We start from the raw sequence: 16,078 nt of genomic DNA, 5'->3' as shown, positions 1-16,078 counted from the left end.
TTTGATTCAGTCTTTCTCATTGTTCTCCATCTGTGTTTGTCTTTTTCTAGTTGAATTGAAACCTTCCCTTTCCTGGGGCTCATAGTCTAGTAGTTCTCCATGGAATTCTTAATTCCTTGCACAAAAATTCTACCTTCTTATTTCCCTCCTATCTCATGTTGAATTTTACTCCCTGCTTAACTCTGAAATTTATCTCTCCTTTTTCTTTACTGGCCCCATCCTAATTCTTCTGCTGTGACTTCAGTCAGTGAAATTTAGAAAGCCTTAGAAGAGATTAATGTAAATACAAGTAGAGTTTCTAGTATCCTAATAAAGATGAAAGGTGACATCAACCCCAAAGTAGTAGTTCTCTTACATCTGCCCCCACCTTAGGGGTTTAAACTCTCAAAAATTACATATTCCTTCTCTTCCTCCCTGAAAGTTTCTGCTCATTGAGTCATCTCAACCAAGTTCTAATTTAATTAAAGCTATTTTCCTTAACGTGTGAAATAGGTACTGTCTCCCTGGTGGTACTTACTTCTCTAAAGAATATCTTGTTGACTAAAACCTCCCTCCACGAACTTTTAGATATAATCTTAGGGGTTCATGGACTACCTACAGCATGTCCATGGTCCCTCCTAATCACTGACTTAATTGACTTTATCTAACCACTATTCACCTGACCTTTTTCAGTTAAGAGGGCCTGTATACCTCTAAAGGGTCGATCAAAGCAAAGGTCTACCATGAAGAGGAATAGAAGGATATGACACAAAATTTCACATTCCCAAATGCTACCATTGATCTTATACTTAATGAGTGCCTTATAAACCTCTCATGCTTTTGCATTTTTACAGTGATTTGAAGGGGAGGGGGGGGATTGTTACTGGCATTCATGCCTAGGACCCAGGGATATTAAACATTCTTCATGCATAATATATGTGCACGAGAAGATTTTTTTACCTCAAATACTAGTAGCACTCCTGATGAGAAAAACTGCTATAGATAAAGTATAAATTTATAAAACCTGGACCTCTCTTCCAGTAATGATGGCCTTTGTAATTCAGACTAACCCTCTTAACAATGAATACTAGGAAAGCTATACAAGTATAAACAACTTCTACTTGAAAGCGTCAGAAGCAATAAATAATGACCAAACTATGGTCCAAGAGAAGGAAAAAACCTAGAGAAGTGAACCAGATATTTGGGACCACTTCTTCTCAAGCATCTCTTGATTTTGAAAGAAGTTACTGAAAAACTGATCTCTGTACTGTTGATATCCAACAGCGAAGGGGAGAATCGGAGTTCACATTTTACCAAGGGAAATTCCTTTACAAAGCTCTCTTGCTTTGAGTTGGGACCATAAAGGACCATATCCTGGAAGAGGGTAAATCACAAGTAGACAGTCCCCCTGAGGGCCTGAAGTACAGCTTGAAATCATTTCAGTTCCTAGAAACAGATTAAAATGATCCTTAATGCTACTATCTTTAGTCTTATAGTAGGAGTAAAAGTAACTCCTTTCTGGAGCAAGATAACTGCATTCTAGGCCTCCAGTATATCTACAGATTTTTACATGTATGCCCAGTACTCTCCAAAGAAGACATACAGATGGCCAAGAGCACATGACAAGATGTTCGACATCACTAGTTATTATCAAAACTACAATGAAGTATTACCTCGCACCTGTTAGAGTGGCAATCATCAAAAAATCTGTAAACAGTAAATGCTGGAGAGGGTGTGGAGAAAAGGGAATCCTCCTACACTGTTGGTGGGAATGTAAATTGGTACAGCCACTATTGGAGAACAGTATGGAGATTCCTTAAAAAACTAAAAGTAGAGTAACTATATGATCCAGCAATCCCACTCCAGGGCATATATCCAGAGAAAACCATAATTTGAAAGGATACAGACACCCCAACGTTCATTGAAGCACTATTTACAATAGCCAGGACATGGAAGCAACCTAAATGTCCATCGACGGTGGAATGGATAAAGCAGATGTGGTACATATATACCATATATATACCATATATACCAATATATGTGGTACACATATACCAATATTACTCAGCCATGAAAAAGAACGAAATAATGCCATCTGCAGCAACATGGATAGACCTAGAGATTGTCATACTGAGTGAAATAAGTCAGACAGAAAAAGACAAATATATGATAACACATGTGGAATCTAAAAAATGGTACAAATGAACCTATTTACAAAACAGAAATAGGTCACAGATGTAGAAAACAAACTTATGGCTACTAAGGGGGAAAGGGGGAGAGATAAATTGGGAGATTGGGATTAACATATACACACTACTGTATATAAAAGATAATAAGAACCTACTGTATAGCACAGGGAACTCTATTCAGTGCTCTGTAACAACCTATATGGGAATGGAGTCTAGAAGAGAGTGGATATATGTATATGTATGGCTGATTCACCTTACTGTACAGCAGAAACTAACACAACATTGTAAATCAACTATACTTCAATGAAAAAATTAATTAAAAAAAATAAAGCAGACCATCAAGTTAAAAAAAATAACCAGAAACATGAGTACTAAAGCTGTCTGAAAGAAATATAAAAGAAACCATAGACAATATAAAAGGCCCCCAGGGGCACCAGAAGGTAGTTATCAGATATTAAAATAACTATGCTTAAATAGTGAAGGAGATGGACAGTCAAGAGTGAGAATTTAGGGAGTGACATCAGCAAGATGGCACAATAGGAGGTCCCAGTCCTCGTTCTCCCACAGAAACATCAATTTAACAATTATATACAGACCAAAAAACCTTTGTGAGAATTCCAGAAGCTACTTAAGAAGGTGTGGTACCCCAGTTGATCACAGAGCTGAGAACAGCTACATTGAAACAGGTAAGAAGAGCAAGTTCACTTTACCTGGTCAGCCTCACCCCCAAGCCAGCACAGCCAGCACTGGAAGAGAACGCCCAGCTTGCAGCTTCTCCTTGGGGGAAAGGGAAGGAGAAAAGTGCAGTGTCCGTCCAATGTTCCAGATTTACAAAGTGCTGGGCCCAAGGAAATGGTTTCTGTCTTGCCATATTCGGAGCACTGACAAAATTAGCATATTTGGGATGCCTGAGGGCCACTGGGAACAAAGAAGAATGAGGTGTGGCTTGCTGTGTTGGGAGAAGGTGCACAATCCCTTGAGAAGGAGGGAGAGGAACATTAGCATTCCAGCTTTTCAGAGGGCTGCCTGAAGTGGAGGAATGGGAACTTCAGTTTACTGCTGATGGGAGTGTGAATGGGGCAGCTACCTTGGAATGCAGTTTGACTTTTTAAAAAGTTAAATAAACCAAATAATCCAGCCATTTCACTCCTAGGCGTTTACTTAAGTAAAATGATAGCATTGTCCATAAAAAATATTTGTAAATGAATGGTCATATCCATATTTTTATAATAGTGAAAATCTGGAAACAAGCTCAGTGTCCATAAATGTAATGAATAATGGTTATGGTAATGGATAAATAATCTGTGGCATATCCATACAATGGAATACTGCTGGGCAATATAAAGAAATGAACTGTTGATACATATTACTGTAAGGAACGGCACCAATAACGGAGGAGAGTTTAAACATGCTTTACTTGGGAACGCTCCCGGGCGAGGTTCACTGGTCCGAGAGAAAGGGGCCAGAGAAGTCGCGCCCAGGTGCGGGCGCGAACAAAATTTATAGGGGTGGACGCAGGGGAGGTGTTTGCTGTGTGAAGCAGCCCTTTTTTGGTAATCTCTCAGGTGTTGTGGCAATGTCAGGTGTCGGTTGCATCAGCCTCAGAGCGGTTGGTTCCGCCCCTCGGGGAGCGGGAAGACCAGGCCGAGTAGTGTGGCAATGTCAGGTGTCGGTTGCATCAGCCACTTTGGCGGGGGTTCCGTCTGGCTCCCTGGGCCCTTCCTCGGACCTGCTGGCCTTACAATTACCATATGGATTAATTTGAAAATAATTATATTCAATGAAAAAAAACAGGGCTTCCCTGGTGGCGCAGTGGTTGAGAGTCCCCCTGCCGATGCAGGGGACACGGGTTCGTGCCCCGGTTCGGGAGGATCCCACATGCCGCGGAGCGGCTGGGCCCGTGAGCCATGGCCACTGAGCTTGCGTGTCCGGAGCCTGTGCTCCGCAGCAGGAGAGGCCACGGCAGTGAGAGGCCCGCGTATCGCAAAAAAAAAAAAACCAAAAAACCAGACAAGAAAGAATGCATCCTGTATAATTCAGTTTCTCTAAAGTTCTAGAAAAGCTTCAAAAATAAAGGAAAAAGAAATTATCGAAATAGAACATCATTTTACAACCCTCGCAGAAGAAAAACAGGCAGATATTATGTTCCTAACCTTGCCAAACACTACCTGTGTTTTGCCAGAGAACTTAAATCTGATTCTGATCATAGGAAATACAGAAGATGGGGAACACGTTGGCCCAAGAGACTACAGTTGTCAAAATCCAGGCTGTAGGAAACTGTTGGTCAAATGTCCCAGGTTCTTTTTTTTTTTTCTTCAAGGGAGAGTATGGAAGTTCTACTCTGTGCTTTTTCCTTATTTATTAATAGGGAGTTTTCCCTGACTTGACTGGGAGCTTCAAGAACTGCCTTGTCTTATTATTCTTTGCATTCTGTGTATCTGCATAGTGCCTTGGGCACAGAAGGCATAGGTTTTTCTTGAATAAATTAATACACTAGCCATGAAGAAAATGGCAGTCATATCTCCTAGGAGAGTTCTGTGTATGGATGAAGTGCACCATAACACAATGATTAGCTATTTGAATATCAGATGTCATTACTTTACTCTCTAGTATTTTGAGCTTAGTTATCTTTTGCTTACATATTCAAAATTTACTTTTCCAGGGAAAGAATAAGGAAAAGATAAGAAAGGAAAGGAGAAAGAAAGATGCTTCTAAAACAGCACTGTATGCAGAGTTGTAGTTCTCAGAGCATGTGGTACTGATAATTCTGCTCTTATCACCAGTCATTTTGGTTGGACTGTTGTTGAAGGTCAGTATTAGACCATTATCAGAGTTCACTACCTGGGTTGGGGGTGGGGTAGTGGTGGTACATTTTACAAAGCACAGACAGGAAGCAGATAAGACTCTAAGATTCTTTTGTAGCCTTGACTAGTTTTCCTGTAAAAAAGTCTAAATGTAATGATAGCATTTCCTTGGTTCTTCTCTCCAAGGATTGTTATGATGATGAATTTGTTTTTCACAGTTTCAGAGGTCTCTGTGTTTGCCTGAAGTAATTATGTGGACTGCTGCCATTACCCGCCTCATTCCTTAAAATTTTCTGTTAACCATCTTCATCTCCAACTTAACACCTATTTTATTTATTTGTTTGTATCTTTTTGTAGTCTATGTGAATTGTTTTTGTTTACCTGAAGACTTGTGTTTTGTGTGGAAGATTGTAATTTTTTTACGTTAATAAGATTATATTCACAAGAACTGGTTGCTGTAGCCCCTCTGATTTTTTAATCTAATCCATAGCTCAGGTATCCTTCCTTGACCCAAATAATTTTGTGAAATTCTCATGACATCTTTTGTCATATATATTAACCTATAATTTGGTTTTTAACTACAAATATACTAGTTTTAGAATACTTATTCCCTAATTTTTATAGTATACTACTTATTAGACATTTTTAAAGTCACAGACTAAAATGATCTTGGGCCTTTAGCTATTGTCACTTTGTTTCCATAGTAAAACAACATTAGGCATGTAACATCTGTGTTTATTGGTATTTTATTGACATATATAAGTTTAAGGTTTACAATGTGGTGATTTGATGCTTGTATATACTGAAAAATAATTACCACAATAAGATTAGTTAATGCCTCCATCCCCTCACATAACTATCATTTGTGTGTGTGCTGTTAACATTTAGCATCTACTCTTTTCACTGTTTTCAAGGATGTAATACAGTATTGTTAATTATAGTCACCATGCTGTACATTAGATTCTCAGAATTTATTCATCTTATACCTGGAATTTTTACGCTTTGACCAGTATCTTCCCCCTTCCCCCACCCCTTAGCCCCTGGCAACCGCCATTCTACTCTTTATTTCTATGAGTTCAGTTTTTTTTAGATTCCATGTATAAATGAGAATATATAGAGTATTTTTCTTTCTCTATCTGACATTTCACTTAGCATAGTGCCTTCAGGGTTTATAGTGCCTTCAGGGTCTATCCATGTTGTCATGAAAGACAGGGTTTCCTTCCTTTTTATGGTTGAATAATATTCCAGTGTAGTATATATATTTTTTCTTTTTCCATTCATCCGTTGATGGACACTTAGGTTGTTTCCATGTCCTGGCTATTGTGAATAATGCTACAATGAACACATGAGTGTAGATACCTCTTTGAGATAGTGATTTCATTTCCTTTGGTTATATACCCAGAAGTGGAATAGCTAGATCATATGGTAGTTCTATTTTTCATTTCTTGAGGAAGCTTCATACTGTTTAACATAGTAGCTGGACCAATTTACATTCCCACCAACAGTGTAGAAGAATTCCCTCTTCTCTTTTGATAATAATCATTCTAGGGGCTTCCCTGGTGGCGCAGTGGTTGGGAGTCTGTCTGCTAATGCGGGGGACACGGTTCGAGCCCTGGTCTGGGAGGATCCCATATGCCGTGGAACGACTGGGCCCATGAGCCACGGCTGCTGAGCCTGCGCCTCTGGAGCCTGTGCTCCGCAACGGGAGAGGCCACGATAGTCAGAGGCCCGCGCACCACGATGAAGAGTGGTCCCCACTTGCCACAACTAGAGAAAGCCCTCACACAGAAACGAAGACCCAACACAGCAAAAATAAATAAATAAATTACTAAACTCCTACCCCCAATATCTTAAAAAAAAAAAAAATCATTCTAACTGTTGTAAGATGGTATCTCATTGTGGTTTTGATTTACATTTCCTTGATGATTAGTGAAGTTGAGCATCTTTTCATGTGCCTGTTGGCATTTGTATATCTTCTTTGGAAAAACATCTATTCAAGTCCTTTGCCCATTTTTTAATCTTTTTTTTTTCTTTTTGGTATTGAGTTGTATGAGTTCCTGATATATTTTAGATATTAATATCTTATCAAATAGATGGTTTGCATGTAATTTCTCCTATTCTGTAGACTGCCTTTTCGTTTTGCTGATAGTTTCTTTTGCTGTTCATAAACTTTTTAGTTGGTGTAGTCCCACTTGTTTATTTTTGCTTTTGCTGCTTGAGCTTTGGGTGTCACATCCAAAAAATCATTGCCAAGACCAATATCAAGAAGATTTTTCCCTGTTTCCTTTAGTAGTTTTATAGTTTTGGTTCTTTTATTATTTAATACACTTCATGTTATTTTTCGTGAATGGTGTGAGTTAGGGGTCCAATTTCATTCTTTTGTGCACGAATATCCAATTTTTCCAGCATCACTTGTTGAAGAGACTGTCCTTTCCTCATTGAATATTTTTGGCTTCTTTGTCAAATATTAGTTGACTGCATAAGTGTGAGCTTCTTCTACACTTTCAATTCTATTCCATTGATCTATGTGTCTGTTTTTATGCCAATACTATACTTTTTGATTATTGTAGCCTTGTAATATAGTTTAAAATCAAGAATTGTGAAACCTCTAGCTCTGTTCTTCTTTCTCAGGATCCCTTTGGCTATCTAGGGACTTATATGAACTTTAGGACTGATTTTTTTTCTATGTCTATGAAAAAGATAATTATTTTGATTGCCTTGAATCCATAGGTGGTTTGAGGTAGTATGGATATTTCAACAATGTTAATTCTTCTGATTTATGAATATGGGATATATTTCAATTTATTTGTGTCTTCTTCAGTTTCTTTCATCAAAGTATCATAGTTTTCAATGTACAGATCTTTTACCTCCTTGGTTAAATTTATTCCTAAGTATTTTATTCATTTTGATGCTACTGTAAATGGGATTATTGTAGTTCTTTTTCAGATAGTTCATTGTTAGTATATAGAAATGCAACTGTTTTTTGTATGTTGATTTTATATCCTGTAACTTTACTGAATTTGTTTATTAGTTCTAACAACTCTTTGGTGGAGTCTTTAGGATTTTCTATATATAAGATCATATCATCTGCAAATGGAGACAGTTTTACTTCTTCCATTCGGATTTGGATGCTTTCTATTTCGTTTTCTTCCCTAATTGCTCTGGCTAGGACTTCCGGTACTGTGTTGAAGAGGAGTGGGCAGCTTGTCCTGTTCCTGATCTTAGCAGGAAAGCTTTCATGCTTTCACTGTTAAATATTCAATAAGATGTTAGCTGTGGGCTTGTCATATGTGGCATTTATTATGTTGGGGTATGTTTTTTCCATACCCAATTTGTTGAGAGTTTTTGTCATGAAAGAATGTTCAATCAGATGTTTTTTCTGCATCTGTTGAGATAATCATAGGATTTTTTTAATCTTTAATTTCATTAGTGTGGTATATCACGTTGATGGATTTGTATATGTTGAACTCTCCTTACATTCTGGGAGTAAATTCCACTTGACCATTGTATATGATCCTTTTAATGTGCTGAATTTATTTTGCTGGTGTTTTATTGAGAATTTTCGTGTCTATGTTAATCAGTAATATTGGCCTGCAGTTTTCTTTTCTTACAGAGTCCTTACATGGCTTTATTATTAGGGTAATTCTGGCCTTAGGGAGTGTTCCTTCCTCTTCAGTTTTTTGGAAGAGTTTGAGAAGAATTGGTATTAATTCTTCTCTAAGTGTTTGGTAGAATTCACCAGTGAAACCATCTGGTCCAGAACTTTTCATTGTTGGGAGGTTTTGATTACCGTTTCAATCTCCTTATTCATTATTGCTCTGATCAAGATTTTTATTTCCTCATGATTCCATCTTGGTATAAACTTTTTTATATGCATACTTTCTTTTTGCTCACCCATATTTAGTCAGTTTTTCATTAGCAATTATTGAGTCAATATTTCTGTGTATTATATCTAATACTAAATATAGATTTTTAAAAATTATTAAAATAGCTAGAGTTTTTCTTCAGTTTATCTTATAAACATAATTTTTCCTTTTTACATAAATATCCTTAAAATGTTGATTGTAACCATAACTTGCTATTTAGAAAGTTATTTCTGCTTTTAAATATTTTAATGGAAAACTTCTGGCATTCTCTCTTTTGTCTTCCTCTGGAAAAGCTTCTGTTTGTAATGCTATATAATTATTCTTAAAGTGACATTAACTTTTATAAGAGTATCAAAAATAATTTATGTTCCTAAAATAGAAGAAAGATGTCAGAGGAAAGAATGAAGGCTTAGGTTGTGGAAAATGGTTCTCTTTAAAGGTAACACCTTTAAGAAGAATATGTTGATTGGTAAGTTTATGAACCACATGATTAGTGCATCAGTTGTAGAATGATTTTTGTTCTTTTTCCTTAAATGATCAAAATCTAGTGTCTTGGATCATATTACTATTTTCATTAGTTTTCCTAGATTATTCATATAGCATTATTAGTTGTTTTAGTCTTATTCTCAGTTATAATGGAAAAAACTGAAGTAGCCGTTTTCTTTCTCAATACATGTAGTTTAAAAGGTAGTTGGAGGGACTTCCCTGATGGCGCAGTGGTTAAGAATCCACCTGCCAATGTAGGGGACACGGGTTCGAGCCCTGGTCTGGGAAGATCACACATGCTGCGCAGCAACTAAGCCTGTGCTTCACAACTACTGAGCCTGCACTCTGGAACCCGTGAGCCACAGCTACTGAAGCCTGCACACCTAGAGCCCATGCTCTGCAACAAGAGAAGCCACCGCAATGAGAAGCCTGTGCACCACAATGAAGGGTAGCCCCCGCTTGCACACAGCAATGAAGAGAGAGAAAGCCCGCATGCAGCAACGAAGACCCAGTGTGACCGAAAATTAATTAATTTTTAAAATTAAAAAAAAGAAAAAATGGTAGTTGGAGAATTTGCGGGCACAAGAGTTTAGACCGTTACTATAAATGGCATATTGTGCTCTAGGTGGGAAAGAAGGAAATAGGAAATGTAGTGTTTTACTGTAACTATATTTATGATTAATCACTTTTTGACCGTTTATAAATTTATTTATTTATTTAGGGCTGTGCTGGGTCTTTGTTGCTGCGCGCGGGCTTTCTCTAGTTGCGGCGAGTGGGCCTACTCTTCGTTATGGTGCACGGGCTTCTTATTGCGGCGCACGGGCTCAGTAATTGTGGCATCTGTGCTCAGTAGTTGTCGCTCGCGGGCTCCAGAGCGCAGGCTCAGCAGTTGTGGTACACTGGCTTAGTTGCTCCGCGGCATGTGGGATCTTCCTGGACCAGGGATCAAACCTATGTCCCCTGCGTTGGCAAGCGGATTCTTAACCATTGCACCACCAGGGAAATCTATCATTTTTTGGCAGCTGAGATGTCAACTGTTTGTCTTGGGGATTTGAAACAAATCTTCTCACTAGTCTGTTCTGGAGCACTTTTCTGAAGAAACTTCTTACCATGTCTGCTTTATTACAGAGTCCTAAAATTTCTAGGGAAGACTGTTCAATTTACGTTTTGGTAATAAATAGCACAAAGAATAAACTTTCTATAATGCCTATCTGCAGGAGTATATTTTTCTCATCGGATGTTTACAAAACCATTGCCATGTGCCAGGTCCTGTGCTAGTCACTAAGGATATAAAGATGAAACAACCTCAGCCCTTATCCCAGATAATACTTTTAGCCTAGTGGAGAAACAGATACATTTTTAAAATTACAGTACAGTATAATTAGTGCAGTAATAGAGATACTAAGAGCTAACTCTTACTAGCTAGAAAAGTGGAAGAAGGACGTTCTAGGCAGAAAGAAGAACATAAGCAACGGTAGAGAGCCATGACAGGCCTTCATGAAATGGTAAGATGTTTGATGAAGCTTGAGCATTCAGAAGTAGTCAGAATGTTATCAGGAAATTGATTGTTTTCTTTTCAAAATTAAACATTAAATATTTATGCTAGTTTTATAAAGGAAACCATTTTAAAAATACCAAAGACTGACAGTCATTGACCAATGGAGTGCTTGTTGACTAATGTACTACGCTTGCTAGAATTACACATAAAGTATGTGCTTGCTACATGATATCATTTGAGGACAGTTCATAAGAATCCTGATTCAAAACGATCTTCTCCATTTTCCTTTTATGGCGTTTAAATGCTACCACTAAATAGTTACCTCTGTCTTTGAATTGAGTTATCCTTTAATGAACGCAGATGTCTGAGGCAAGATAACTATTAAGTGTTATCCACCATTGTCACAAAGTTCTCTTGTGTAAAATATCATTTTGCTGTTTTTGGCCCCGCGCTGCGCAACATGTGGGATCTTAGTTCCCCAACCAGGGATCAAATGCGTGGGCCCACTGCAGTGGAAGCACTGAGTCTTAACCATGGACTACCAGGGAAGTTCCTCTTTGAGCACTTTAGAGATTAATATTCTTATAAAATATGGTTATTCCAACAATTAAGTATGCAACTTACAAATGGTGGCAGGATAAATTATCCTCTTTTCTGTGCTCTGTAGCATTTTTTACAGGCCTCTATTCTGTTGTGTGTTAACTGCTTTTTTACCAACCTGCCATCTTCACTGAGCTGTGAGCTCCTACAGACCTGCCTCAATTTTTTTTATATCTATCCCTAGAGTTTAGCAGTTTCTTACATATCTCAGCAGCTAGGTAAAGGTTTAACAGTAGAGGCAGGGAAGAAAGGGGAGAAGAAAGTTTTAATTAAAAGAGTTCATTCTGCCAAGGCACTTGCTTCCTGTTTGTTCCTTGCTTTAATTCTCCAGTTATTCACTCTATATTATCCTTTCCCTTTGTTTGCTATTCCACTCCTAAAGCCTCTTCTGTTTCCTGCTTCTTAAATTTAAACATTAAAGTAGATTTAAAAACCTGGTCATTCAGAATAGGCACAGACTAGGAATCTGGACCATTTGGGGTTGATGTGATTACCCTTGACCCAGAGAACCAATTGTGTTGTTCAACAAGGAAGGAAATGTGCTATACCTTTTTACAAAGTTTTGCTTGAGTTGGTCTTCTGTGGATTGTTACTTGGGCTATAGATATACAGTTTTAGATTTGAATTCTTTGTGGTCATAAGTATTTGTTAAATGACTTCTTGTATTTAAAGATTACCAGATTGCTAAACTCTACTTATAAGTATGTAAAGTGTATTTAATTCATGTCACGTTCAAGGGAATAAGCCCATGTTCATAACCACTAAAATATACCCATGCATACTTGCCAATTCAGTTACATTTCTTAGTTATTTTTTACTTAGAAGATTTCCATTTATAACATATTTGGAAATAATGTACCGAATTTGTAACAAATATTAAACATTGCTTCTCAATGGTAGTTACAAAACTAAACTATATAAAGCTTTAGGTAATCTGGGAGGGTAGGGATTTTGTTTTTCTTCATTATTGTATTCCTGATACCTTGTGCATAGTAGCTACTCAACAAATAACAACCGAATGAATGAGAAATCTCCTTTTTCATGACTTGTATTAAGCCATAACCATTGTTAAGTTTTCTCCATTGTGGATTGACAGAATTATAGTAAATTGTTTAAGGCTTTTGGAAATATAGCCTGTCTTGAAAACCATGGCCTTCAGTTCCTCAATTTGCCCATTTGAAAGCTGAGATGTAGTGTTCTATTTGTGTAACATACCGTTATTATTCAGAGAAGGGGAGGATTCTGGAGAAAAGTTTTGGGTGTTGTTTTTTCAAAACGGGAAACAAATACGTTCATTAATGTTTGATGCTATGAATTTTAGAACTTTAACCCCTAAAGAAAAGTTAAGATCAGGAAGTAATTTTTCAGAATGTTTTACTATTTAAATAATCAACAGGATGTGTATGTACCATTATAGTGAAATCAGCAGTAATTATCACTGGAATGTTTGTTTTTCATATTGTTTTCTCCACTGTTATTGTGTAGCTTTGGATGGACGTTGGCTACCAAAGACTAGGAAACAATTCAAGGTTATTTAGAAAGCTGATTATGACTAGTAGTTCAAAGAAAATGAATTTCTAAATAACTCTGTGAACACAGCAACAAGTGTTGCTAGTTGGGAATAAAAACATTGATGTAATTTCTTAAAATATTTGAGATTGTTAATTATCTAAAGCTGAAGAAAGCATGTTATATTTAAAAATACAAAGTTTAAGCAATCCTTCAGTTAGTCACAGGTAAATTTTATTCTATATTACATTAAATAATTTTCTGGATAATGAGAAACTTACCCTTTTAAGCACTAGAATATTATCCCAACTCATTTCTAATACATGAGACATAAACCCTCTGTTAGTAAATATAGTCCAATATTTCACCCCTTGGTATCACAAATTGATTGTTTTTACTGATATAAGTAGGTTAGAGTCCCTTAAAAGTGCATGCCTTCCTTCTTCACAGTTTATCTACTACTACATGATGCCAGCTATGACTTTTATTTTCTGATGGATTATCTTTTGTGTGAGGGATTACAGAGGGTTCACATGGGAGTGGAAAGGGAAAAGTTCTTCCCTAGAGTCTTCAGGAAAAAAGCTTGGACTCCTTACTATGGTATACAAATTCTTCATGAACCTACCCTTGGCAAAACTACTTGTAGGTCTCTCTGAGTGCCTTTTCCTTCCTCAGTCCTCTGTTTCTTTGCATATGGTCTTCTGTCAACTTTGAAAGCCTTGATGCTCTTGTCTCCCTAACTCTAACTTCCGCTTATCCTTCAAAATACAACTCGAGTGTCAGCTCCTTTAGGTGGGCCCAGTGTGATCATAAAGGTCCTTAAAAGATGGAAGAGGGAAGCAAAAGAGTCAGTGTCAGAGTGGTGTACTCTGACATCACACAAGGGACAAAGACTCAACCGGCCTTACCAGCTTTGACGATAGAAGGGAGCCATGAGCTCAGGAATGTGGGCAGGTGCTGGAAGCTGGAAAAGCCAAGAGTAGGGCTTCTGACCTCCTGAACTTTAAGATAATATATTCATGTTGTTTTAAGCCATTAAGTTTGTGATAATTTATTATAATAGCCATTGGAAATTAATACAACTGCAGACTTTTTTAATATAAATTTTTATTTTTAAAGGCTTTGACTCACGAGAAGTTGCTAAAATGGTACAGAGAATTCTCAAGAATACATCACCTACCTTCCCCCAACAATAATGTCTTATGTAATCATAGTACATTATAACAACCAGGGAATTGATATTGGCACAATACTATTAATTCAGGGAAGGAGTGACACTTCTCTGAGTAGACCTTCTTATGTAGTTTTGACTTCTCAAAACTTATTTAGGTCTCACGTCTTCAGAAAATAATATTAGATCAATCATAATGGGAAGAAATTAAAAAAAAATTAAAACTGAAAACATATAGAAACAAACTCTACTCTCTTTCAAATGAATAACATAACCATACTGAAGAGGAAAAACTAATCAAAGTAACTTATAAACACAGTATTTGACTATATAACCTCAGTTTTGGAGAGAATTGCAAGTAAATTATTAACTCCTTTTTAGTTGGTGTAATTTTTTTGAGTTAGAATGGCTGAAAAAATCATGCAGTTTATATATAAGATTTAGCAAATGAATAAATGTGTTTATGTTATTAGAATCCAGGGTTCTCAGTGGAAGAAGGGACATGCAAATATGTATTGGAGTCAGTGGGGAGACCCTATGAGAATAGATTGGAATTGAAAGTAATGATATGGACTCAGGATTTCTCAAATATATGTATATGTGTGTGTGTCTGTTTGTCTTTATGCATGTATATGCGTTCATGTATCTGCTGTATCTGCAGAAGTAGGCCAGAAACAAAGACACCCTAGAAGAAATGATCTAACATTTACCCTAAACCCCAGTATCCTTGATCTTTAATGCCATTCCTCACAAAAAGGAACCAGCCTCCTTGGAGAAGTGGCTGACTTCAGAGCAGGGACAGAGTAGGTAAAATATGAGCCTGGATTATTTTGTCAAGCCAGAAAGTAAGAAGAAAAAAAATTGAGTTCATGTCACAGGGACACAGGAACTAGGTTTAAAGGGGTGCCCACTGTCTAAATCTAGGACTTAATTGGCACAAAAATAATTAAGGGCAGTAATGACTTATAGAATGTTGGAATAAAAAAATAGAAATCCAAAAAAAAAGAAGAAATCCATGAGTCCATACTGATAATGGATATATAAATAAGCAGATTAGTGGGGGAATAAATGAGGGTTCTGCTTATTGCAGAATGTTGAGTGCTGACTGGTGAATGTGGAGGAAGTGCTGGATTTGGAAAAGCATTTTATGATCATCATAGTAAAGATTGAGTCAGATAGTAATTATCAATAGATGCTAAATCTAGGCAGAAATTTTGGTGAGGAACAAGATATTTGCATGGTCTAAAGTGTCTGAACACAGATTGCTTATTAGTTACAAGGAAAAATACGAAGTATACATTAGAGAAGTTAGATAGCAATAAACAAAAGTTTAGGTGAACAAAATTGACGTCACCAAGGATAATGATTCTGGTTATGGCAGTATGAAGAGTTAATCCTCTTCCTAAAGAATCAGTGTGAAATTAGACAGAAATTGTTGTGCAGTTATTGTACAACTATTTCAGTGCTCTGGAAATTGACCAAAAGCAAACAACAAACTCAGAAGCATTTATTCATGCTAGACCTTTGGATAAGAATAGTAGGAACCTGCAGCATTCTTACCTGGGGTGGCTCCCATCTTTCCCACATGTCAGTACTATCAGTGAAAATGATAGTTTTGCCAGGGCAGGGCTGGTCATAAAACCAGCAACTTTGCTGCCAAAAGCGGGGAAAGCTTAAGCCCACAACATCATTGTCAGGAAAAATAATATTGAATCCAGAAGGAAATGAAAGGGAAAAAACTCTAACTCTGCTTGTTTAAGTTATAATCCTATTTGGGGCTAGTGGCAGACCTGCTAGAAATTTAACAGGAAAATCCTGGTAATGAGAGAGTTATAGGAGGGCTAGATGAGACTCAGGACCAAGATGGCAACATAGGAGGCTCCTGAATTTCACTCTTTCACAGAGAGCTACACATGGAGCAATTCCCTGTGAGAGAAATCCAGAAACTAGTTAAGTTACTCCCGTACCTTGGGCTC

General features: G+C 37.2%; 1 protein-coding gene across 5 annotated transcripts in view; it reads left to right on the top strand.

Moving 5' to 3' along the window:
- SBF2 (SET binding factor 2) overlaps positions 1 to 16,078 on the top strand; it is a 460,581-nt gene that overhangs the window by 227,914 nt on the left and 216,589 nt on the right. The window lies entirely within an intron of this gene.

The sequence above is a fragment of the Leucopleurus acutus genome (assembly GCF_964270905.1).
Source record: "Leucopleurus acutus genome assembly, chromosome: 8".
Lineage (NCBI taxonomy): Eukaryota > Metazoa > Chordata > Mammalia > Artiodactyla > Delphinidae > Leucopleurus > Leucopleurus acutus.
This window is presented reverse-complemented; position numbering and strand designations above follow the sequence as displayed.